The sequence below is a fragment of the Phaethon aethereus genome, assembly GCF_964289735.1.
Source record: "Phaethon aethereus genome assembly, chromosome: 3".
NCBI lineage: Eukaryota > Metazoa > Chordata > Aves > Phaethontiformes > Phaethontidae > Phaethon > Phaethon aethereus.
The window spans coordinates 104,355,568-104,365,588 of record NC_138576.1 but is presented as its reverse complement, the minus strand read 5'-3'; positions in this window follow the sequence as shown (position 1 = coordinate 104,365,588).

Sequence of the window (10,021 nt, the reverse complement as noted above, 5' to 3'; positions counted from 1 at the left end):
CCGATGAGCAAACCTTTTCTTTTTCTGTGGGTGTTTCGGTCTTTCTGTTTCAAGGTGGGGCTGGGTGGTCCTGCAAACTGCGCTTCCCAGCCAGCCATTTGCATCATGATTGTGTCAAAACCGGCCAGAGAAAGTAGAATTGCAGCTGAGATACAGCTGAGCAAGATTAAACTGCTCTTTTTGTTTGCACTGTTTATCTTTTCCCTTGCCAATGCACTTCCCCACATTCCTCTGGTGCACTTTAGAACAAGTAAGCCTTTTGAAATGATTCTTCTAGCACACAGAGAAACCACCTCAGGCAGTCATCAAAAAGCCAGGCTCAGTTTAAGTGAGGCATACTGGCAAGAAAGAACAAAGGTGAAGCTTTTTGCCTTGAAAAGTGTGAAGCTGACTGTTGCAGTGTGCTGCAGAGGAGATTTTATTTAGCAACACACACACAAATACGGTCATGTAAAATACCGTAGAAGACGTTCAAACCCTACTGGCAGCACTTTCTTGCTAATGATGTGGTACAAATGGTTTGAGGCTTAAATGGGACAAGAATAATATAAGAAAATTCGTCTGCTGCTTTTCTGCCTTTCTGCTGGCTTCACACAACACCGTCTTCATCACTCCTTTTGGCATTAATTCCCCTCTCCATAACATGGGCCTTCTACTTCCCCCATGCTCTGGCCCTTCAAAAAGCTTTAATAAGAACTGCTGCAGGTCTCTTATATTTAAAGATGAATATTGATTGTAGAGCTATAAAAAATATATTGGTATTTACAGTTGAGCTGGAAAAGTATGCTTCTAAGGTATCATTATTTTGCCATGATACGATGCTGCAGAGACTTACATATTAATGTTTGATTTACCACAGCATGACTTCAGTGGTGGAAAATGAGCAATGTGCAGGTGCGTCAACACAGGTCACTGAGAAAGTAGCAAATGTTTTCATGCATTCATCTGTCTGATGATTCGATAAGTCAGTAAGTTCTGCCTTTAAAATAACATAGAAGAGTTTCAGAGGCTTCAATTTGAAGATGCTAGTCTTTTCAGAGGTGAGATTTTTGTTCTCATTAACTCAGCCTTGATAGTTTCCTTCGGTCAAAAAAGTTTCCGGTTTAATGACAACAATACCCGGACTGGACGCCCGGCCAGGAAGGCAGGTGAGAGCGGTGGAAACCTAGCTACAGTTATGCTAGGAACTGCCATCAGTGGTACCTGGGCTTACAAAGACCCTACGAAAAAATTATTGTTCTGTGTGCTGAAGCTGTTTGGAAATAAGTGTATGGAAAATAAACAGCTTTGGTTGTGCCCAGTTTGGTTAGGAGTGCTTCCCCTTTCAAGAGCTATTCAAATGCCAATCTATTTTTAGCATTCCAAATATTTTTACAGCACAGTTTTGGCATGCATTTTCATACTGTAATTTGGAAGGACTAAGTTAGAGTTTTGCTTTTACTTTTTAAAGTGAAACCAGAGGCATAATGCAATGCCCTTTTCAGACAAGAGCCTGCCAATGAGTGTGATTTGCCTTGTAGTGGGAGAGAGTGTGAGTATAAATTAGAATCTAACACGTGAATTACAGTGGGCAACACCTTCCATTAGTATAAACGAGCAGAGCTGCAGTGTCGCTGGATCCATATCTGCAGGAGTGATATGGACATCCTTTGTCTGTGCAACCCACATTGGCCATGGCTGGCAGGTCCCAAAATAGCCTAATTTTCTGCTCCTGGAGAGAGACTTTCCCCTGGCTGCCCCATGGGACTCAGTGGATACATCCTGCAGACCCAGAGCTAACCCATCAGGGGAGTGCTTTCCTCTTTTGCCTAGCAAAAAGTTCCTAGTGGGTCACCTTCACATGAAAAATTGCTTGTCTCTGCGAGTCTGTGCAGGGCGAGGTCCCGATTTTGGCTCCCTACAACTACCCCTGCTCTACTTAGTGAATCAGGCCTTAATGTTGAAATGTTCACTGGTACTAAACGTCCGTGGAAGACAAACTCCTGCTTTCAAATATCACTGGAGAGCCTGCCTGAAAGCTCAGGGGATGAAGGCTCCTCAAGGACTCAGGCGCTCCTGTAGATGAGTGGGAAGATGGGAACCAAAAGCTCCAATTTCTGATTCCATCACGTCCTGCCCACATTGCAGTGGCTGATGTTCCCCTACTTTATTCAGTGGTAATGCTATCATTTTGGGTTTTTTAAATTCACCAGGATACAATGTGAAACAGAGGTGATCTGGATTGTGAGCTGTCAGTGGGCTGCCCGTCAGTCACGATGGATGTCTTGTGCCTTGGTCGCCGTCAGTTGGTATTGCAGGAGCAATTGTAAAGGTTTATTTGTGCTGTATCACAGCAGCTCAACCCAAAATGGGAGACTCTGTTCTGGTGTTGACAAGTTTGGCGAGCCACAATATTTTGATGGTAACTCTTAACGCCTGGTCAATGCAAGATTGCATTAATCTTGCTATGGTAGTGGGGTTTGCAGTGCCCAAGTGTTGCTGAGCAGTGGAAGAACTGGCAGATGTCAGAGCAGAAAGGGGCTTTTCTACAAAGGATAAATCATTAGCAGCGTTATAGCAGATTTGGTAAATGGAATGAGAAGTTGAAGCAAAGCTAAAATACCGCTATGCAACCAGAGGTGTTCAGGAAACCGTTGCGTGCTCTAGCTTTGTATAATTAAACAGCAGCCCTGTTTTGACCCAGAGATGGTTAATCTTCAGCAGCAGATGAGCCACTTTGTTTATAATAGGCAAAGGCAGCCTGCAAGGGGCTTTGGTTAGATGCAGAAATCATACTGTCAACAAGAATAATACTTAATTACTAAGAGCTGGAGTCCTTGGCCAGGAACAACACATCTTCACGTTTACGCCCTTGTGATCAGAAGTTTTTTAGGAAGTTTTTTAGTTTTTTAGGAAGAATAACTGGAAAAGCAGTTAGTGAGCAGCTGAGACTGCATTCTGCTGAGCACCGATGGTGAAAGGACATATTATCTATCACAGTCCCCAGCACTTTAATCATTGAGTGGAATACACAAAAATAGCCAGGAAAGTTGCAGGCTGTGCTGAATGGGTTGAAAGGTTATGGGAACATGTTCTGGCACACCCTCATGCTGTGGTGAGACACACGACGAGGGGGAAAGGGAGGGAGCATTTTGTCAGGCCCAGGCAAAGGGTAATACACTCTTGTTTCTATATAAACCCTCTTCTTTCTTTCACTCAGCATCATTTTGCTTCCTGGAGCAGAAAGAATTTCCATTAGTCATTTAGGGTAACACTTTTCTAATGCATATAACGTGGAGATGTCTCAGCTGCAAATCCACGGTTCCGTTCAAACACTGGGAAAAAGCTTTAGTATATTACACAATGAAGTATTTATAAACACAGATGACTTGAGTTTAAGAGGAACTTTGGCCGGCTGAAAAATAAACCAATACAAGATTACAACACGACAACAAATGAGCCAGGCAAGGAACCTGCCTGTGGCTCTTAATAAACCACCACCATTGCAAGAAAAACCCAAGGCCCATCGCGGGAGTGGGTAGGCGAGCCGGTATCGCGAGGAAATTAGGGTGAAGAGCCACTTGGTTGGCTACCTGTGCTATACATTAAGAAAACAGCCCATAAACCCCAGTCATTGTGCCACAGTTAATATCGAGTTAGCTGCCTTGCTGCCAGACCAGCCAAGACATGAATACTAACGCTGCCCTCAGCTGCCATAGAAATCGTCTCTTTGCATACGAGCAACGAAGACCTTTCGTCCTTAACTCACTTGTGCCGGGACTAAGCCAGGAGCTCCAGCTGCAGCTGCAGTCAGGCAAGCTCTGCTCAGCAGCACCGAGCTCGCAGCGTTATGTTTAAAACTCGCTCTTCTCCGCCTCCCAGGGAGAAAATGAAACAGGAGGCCGCAGGTTCGTTCTTTGGTAGGGGTGGCCCCAAGGCGGCCATCCCTGCTGGGTGCGCAGCCAGGACGTGCTTTGCTGAGCGCTACAGCTGTTCGAGCGCAGCGGGGGACCCACAGGCCCTCCCCGAGGGGCCGCAGGGCAGCGACGGGGACGGAAGGTGGTGGGAGGCGGCACGGGCGGTGGCACGGGCTGTGCTGCGGCTGGCGGGGCACGGGGAGGCAGGCACAGCCTGAGAGACGTGCTGGAGCCGGCCACGCGGCGTCTGCGGGAAATACCCCCCATTACCGTGGGCCTGCGTGCGGTGGGAAAGTGGAACAGCACAATTTTGTACAAATTCGGAAGCGAGCGGAAGTCCTTCTCACTCGACAGGAAGGCAAGGGCTCTGCCACCAGGCAGCAGCAGCAGTTCCTTCAGCCTCGGACGGGCAGCAGCATGTCAATAGCCACACCACGGGTTGTGTTACGCACCGCTGGAGCCCTTCTTAATGTCACTCTTTTCTACCTGGTACGGCCGGGGATGCCAAGACAAGAAAATTAAGAAATTCATTTTTGTGCAGAGAAGTTTTCCTGCTGCCTGCATGCATGAGAGTTTCCTTGGTTTTCTGCCATACCACTCACCCAGCCGTCTCGCATCAGGATATCTGGAAGGATCGCCTACGTGGTGGAGTTACTGCAGAGCTGGTACCTCAGATTAGCCATTTCCGAACAACTCTGTGCAAAACCAGGCTTATTCTCTTTGGTCAGCTGAAAAACTTACTCTGGTTGATCTTAACGCTCTGGCAAAACTGACTTCTTGCCAAGAGTGGATTAGGTTGAAGCAGACCAGGGGGAAGAAGAGTACCTACACACAGAAGGATGAGGAACAGCCTTCAAACTCACACCCTCTCTTAATCAGGGTGAACGGCAAGCGTGGATAACTGTGCCATTGCACAGAGGAAAACAACTAGAGTATAGAGATGGGAGTCCGATACGAAGGCGCAGCATGGGCCTCCCAAGCCTTACTCTTCTAAGTACGTAACAATTGGCCGAAGATTAATTTCTCCTGTTGGTTGCATTTCTTATGCAATGTACTTTGTTCTTTTAGTTTTATTCTTATGTTGATTATTTTTCCCCTGCTAACTTCTGCAAGCATCAGCTTTCTCTTTATCACTCCAGTCCTTCTTCTTAAAACAGTTGCGTGTGTACAAACAGCTGATGCCTTATGTTGCAACACTTCTGATTTTCACCCAACCACCTTGCCGTCAACTACCTGCAGCAAATCCGAGTCTATTCAAGCAAATCAGAGCTCGTTGCATTTATGTCAGTCACATGTTGTTTTCAAGAATCCAGCGGATCTCTTGATCTCACACGATACACACTGTCACTTCCTCCATCAGTAAATCCATGAAAACTAGCAGAACAAAAATAATGGCGACACTGAATAATTCAGTAATACACTCCGACAATATCTGCTGAGCTCCTGTCAACACAGCCTACTTTGTTGTCGCTGCAGCACACAGTGGAATTGGCTTTACAGTCTTATGGACTATTATTGGTCTGGGTTTTGGATACTTAACACCTTTTGCCAGAACAATAACAGAACAATAAACTTAAGTTTTTGTCATTATGATGTTACAACTAGAAGGATAGAACCCCAACCAAACAAGAGTATACTGATACTTTCTCACAGTGATAGGTAAGTCGATGTAAGAACAATCAGCTCTACTCGTTCAGTTTAGTCTTTGCTGCTTGGATTTGTCTCCATCTCCTCCTCTGCCATGCTCACAACACCACGATGTGAAAGCACACTTTCGAGGCAACCGGGGAGTTACATAATTTATGACCCAAATAAAAAAATCCAGGCATGGTACAGAGTGGATGGTTAATGGTACAGAAGTGGAAGATAATTTACCTAATGATTCAGCCATTCTTCTTGGGATGGGAGAAGTAAATCATAAAGCTGCATCCTTGAGGTGAAGGAAGACACAGAACGGCTCTGTGTTATTACAAGTGGAACTACTCCTGTGGCACCTTAATGTGAAGGAATGAAGTACTTCCTTCGCTGTTTTACTCAAGTGTGAGAAATATTTTGGGTTTTATATGTAGAATCTATTTAGCTCATGAAGGAGGAGAACAAGAGGTGGCTCAGTCTCAGGTCTGGGCTTCCTACATACTGGATAAAAGATCTATGTAGTAGAAATATCTTCAGCCCAGACCAAAAAGTGAATAATGTGAGCTAACAGGTGAAGGCAAAGCTAAACAAATTCAAAATGTCAGTCAGTCAGAATCTTTTCACAGTATTTCACCTCTAGAATAATTTATGTACAACTGTAATGGACCTGTCATCTCTTGAAGCCTTTAAATCAAGACTGAGCAACTTCAAAAATAAGAACTGCCGTAGCTTAAACAGAGTTAAAGATACGATGTTGAAATTATTACAACAGCATATTTGGACTTCATTATACATAATTCTTTCTGGTCTTTAGGTCTATGTCTAGTTGCACAAGCCTGGAGTAATGGGTCTTCCTGTTGTAATCTAGCTGTACTTTTAGTCCCTGGAATTTTTCCATCATGCGCAAATTAAGATGGAAAGTTACTTATTCTGATTAAAAAATATATATAATTCAAATTGAGGCTTAAAAATGAAAGGTAATCATCGGTTATAATATTGCTTTTGCCCTTCTGGGTTCATGCTCTCCTCGTATCATTGTGCATATTTCTATAAAAAAATTGACATGAAATGTTTCTCCTTAAGTTATTTTAAAAGAAATTATGTATGAGCTCCTCCATGTTTGCTTTCTCCTCTTCCTTGCTCTTCATCATATTTGGCATTTTGTGCAGTGCAGATGGAAAGAACTTGGTTATGGTCAAAGCTGTTCTTTGAAGGATGACAAATGGACACTATATAGTAGCAGAATGTATTTATTTTGTTTATTGTAGACTGGGCCATACACGAATCAGAGAGGAAAAAACGCAAACCATTGGGCTCTGTTTTTCTGCGTAGAGGAACAGAAGGTGATAATTTCCACTCACTTGGAAAACTGTTTTGGTCAGCTTCAGGTGGGAAAGAATGAAATTTGATTGTAATGGACCTGAAAATGAACACTATTTCCCATTTACTGCCAGACCAGTATTGGCTATGAAAAACTCTTAATATTTGACCTTGAGGAACCTCTTTAAGAGGCATTCTGGATGCATGGACTACACATAAACCCTTGAATATGGTGACACCTCTAGCCAGCTACCAAATGCTTTTGGCAAATCCCTGGCTGGAAAGCATCTATTTCTAAACAAAACTTGTTAAGAAATTATAAACCACATACAGATAGCACCTAGAACATTTTTGCAATGCCACAACAGCGTGTTTTTCTTTAACCTCTGTAGGTCAGCTTACAGGGTGGTGTGGACACTCAAAGGTACTATGGACCATCCAGGAGATTTCAGCCATGGTCAATGGCTGCAGAAACAACGGTGCCAAAGGAAGACTTTAGTGCTCCCTTATCCACAAGAAGCTACCAACTTGACACATCAAGAGATAGTTGACAGAACAGTCCACTCGGTGGCAATGCTGTCCCCACACCCTCACTTCTGTCCCCTTAATGGTTTTGGTATAAGTAGCTGCTGAGTCAGGGAACTGAGGAAATTATATTTTTGGTTTTCTTTGTAGTTAGCTTCCCTAAGGGATTCTTAAGTCAGTGCTGTTACCAGAAAAAATGCTTGCCAAGACTTGCTGACCATGCACCTGTACAGATCCTGGGAGTGCCTCTTCAGTTTTGACAAGCCAGGTTAGCTCAAGTCACTGTCAAACTGCTATTAAACTAAACTGGTTGACTGCTCATAGCTGAGTGAGAGGCATAACTTCCAATAAAGCAGTAGTAATAACTATTGGAAGTAGTACCATCATAACCTGCCGTGGTCATTCCCAAACCCCACTTGGCAATTAGAGAGTAAACACGGAGGACAGAGACAAGACATCGGTAAGCAATATCATCTGCATGGAAAAACCTGCAAGATACATAAGGTGGGATTTACATACACACATAGGATTTGGGAATAATATCTCAAAAGGCTTAATTTGATTATAAAACATGGAGCACAGAGTTTTTGGAAATCCTTCAGAAGGAAAGGTAATTCAGAGGTATGCTTAGTTCAGCAAGCATCTCAGGTAAAGACAGCACTGGTTACCTTAAATCACTTGACATATGATTTATATCAGCAATTCTTCTATGCTTTTGCAATCATGATTTTATCATGATAAGGTCAAGGCAGCTGGACATAGAAGAATGTAAGTTTCAGTTAATTTTCCTAGGCTCTGAACCACGTCGACATCAGCCTAAGATGAAAGAAATTATGCCTGGTGCTCCATAAAACCAGTTGTTCCACTAAACATGTACTATTTCAACGGAGAAAACCTCACATCCCCACACAAATATTATTCATCTAAGTGATAACCCATTAGTGTAAATCATCTCTAGGTAGCCATTTACAAGATATAGGAGATAATGGTTTGGCTGCAGAACATTTCTGGAGAAGAAAAATATTGTGAAAGAAGTGGAGGAACATGAAATCCTATTGTTGAAATGTCTGACAATTCTCATGTCCTTCAATAGGGTCCACATCTCCTTATTCTGCAACCTGTTATTTACAAACTACATGAAATCCTGCATGAAAAACTGGCTGTAGGCAAGGCAGGTTGTACCCTACACAGTTGGGCTAATAATTAAAATTAAGACAGAATTTAATCCCAAACCTACTTATTTTAGGTTCTGTTTCTATTATTTCCATCTACCTCAATATCCAGAAGTAGGTTAAAATTAAACTAACAAATTTTTTATATTCTTATTTTGCTCAAGAGACTAGATCTATTCAGATAACCACTTTTTTAAAATACAATTTTTTTAAACAAGAGTTATTAAAAAATGCCTGAAGCACTACATTACCTTTCCCATTTGCCTAATGGCATCTCCTCAAAGCTCATGGGGTGATGGCCTGTAATTCAGTAAACAGGAGAAAGTTGTTCTGGCCACTGTAGGTACTGGAGTGCTCCTGCTAAAAGATGCAACTTGGTGATGACTATTTTTCTTTTTTAGAAAAAGAACACCACATATTTACTTTGCTTTGTAGCTGTAAGAGACCTTTCACAAAAGCCAGTTTCTCTCAAGTAATTTATTTCCTCACAAAATACAATCTACAACATAAAATACAAACCAGCATGTTTTCCTCTAACCCCTTTCAGCTACCATACTATTCAATGCTACTGTAAAGTAGGTGTGAAAATTTCAGATGGAAAACGTGAGTTAGTTGGATCACAGCCCCTTCAAATACCTCAATTCTTTTGCTATAGAAAAACTTAATAGGGATTCAAAGGTTTGTTGTTTGTTTGTTTGTTTTTTAAAGTTCATAGGAACTATTATGCCAGGAGACAGAGTAAGTGATCCAATGTAAGATAACGATCTTCTAGTAGCTCCCCCTGGGGAGAGCATGACTGCGGAGTTAGTATCATTAGCCAGCAGGACAGTGATCTCATTTCAGTGACCTCGTTCTATCAGCATCAGTGACGACTTACAATGGCAAGGCATTTAATATTAATATGAAAACTCTGTCAAGTGCTTTCTAAAATGTCAAGTGCCCCTCCCCCAATTTACAAGCTATTATTTTATAGATACTGTATTATAAAAGTGTTAGGAAGTTATATTATAAGCAGTTATTAATGCCTTTGCTACAGGCTGAATCTGTAAGAGGTGACCGAGCAACTGGCTGTTACGGGACACCTATTGGGATAGATCAAACTAACTTTTCTAACGCACTTTGCCAGTATTTAATTTCAGAGAAGTGACAAGCTGCTGGCCTCAACAGCTGCAGTGCTGATGGTTCAAGAGCCATCCGAGTCAGTAAACACAGAAGTTTTTAAGACTGGGAGAAGAAAGGGGATGGCAAGAGGAGTACAGGCATTACATACTTGATTATACTTTGTCTCCTCTTCGACTATAATCACCATTGGATGGACACAGGGTGTTTAAAAGCCTTTTATATTTACTTAACACATTCATAACTTCCCTGCTGGAAGTGGGTAGTCATTGCAGTACTAGAGGAATAAATGTAGAAATGCCGTTCAACACAAAGGGGCTCAGATCTGCTTCCAATAAGCTTCTCTACACACAT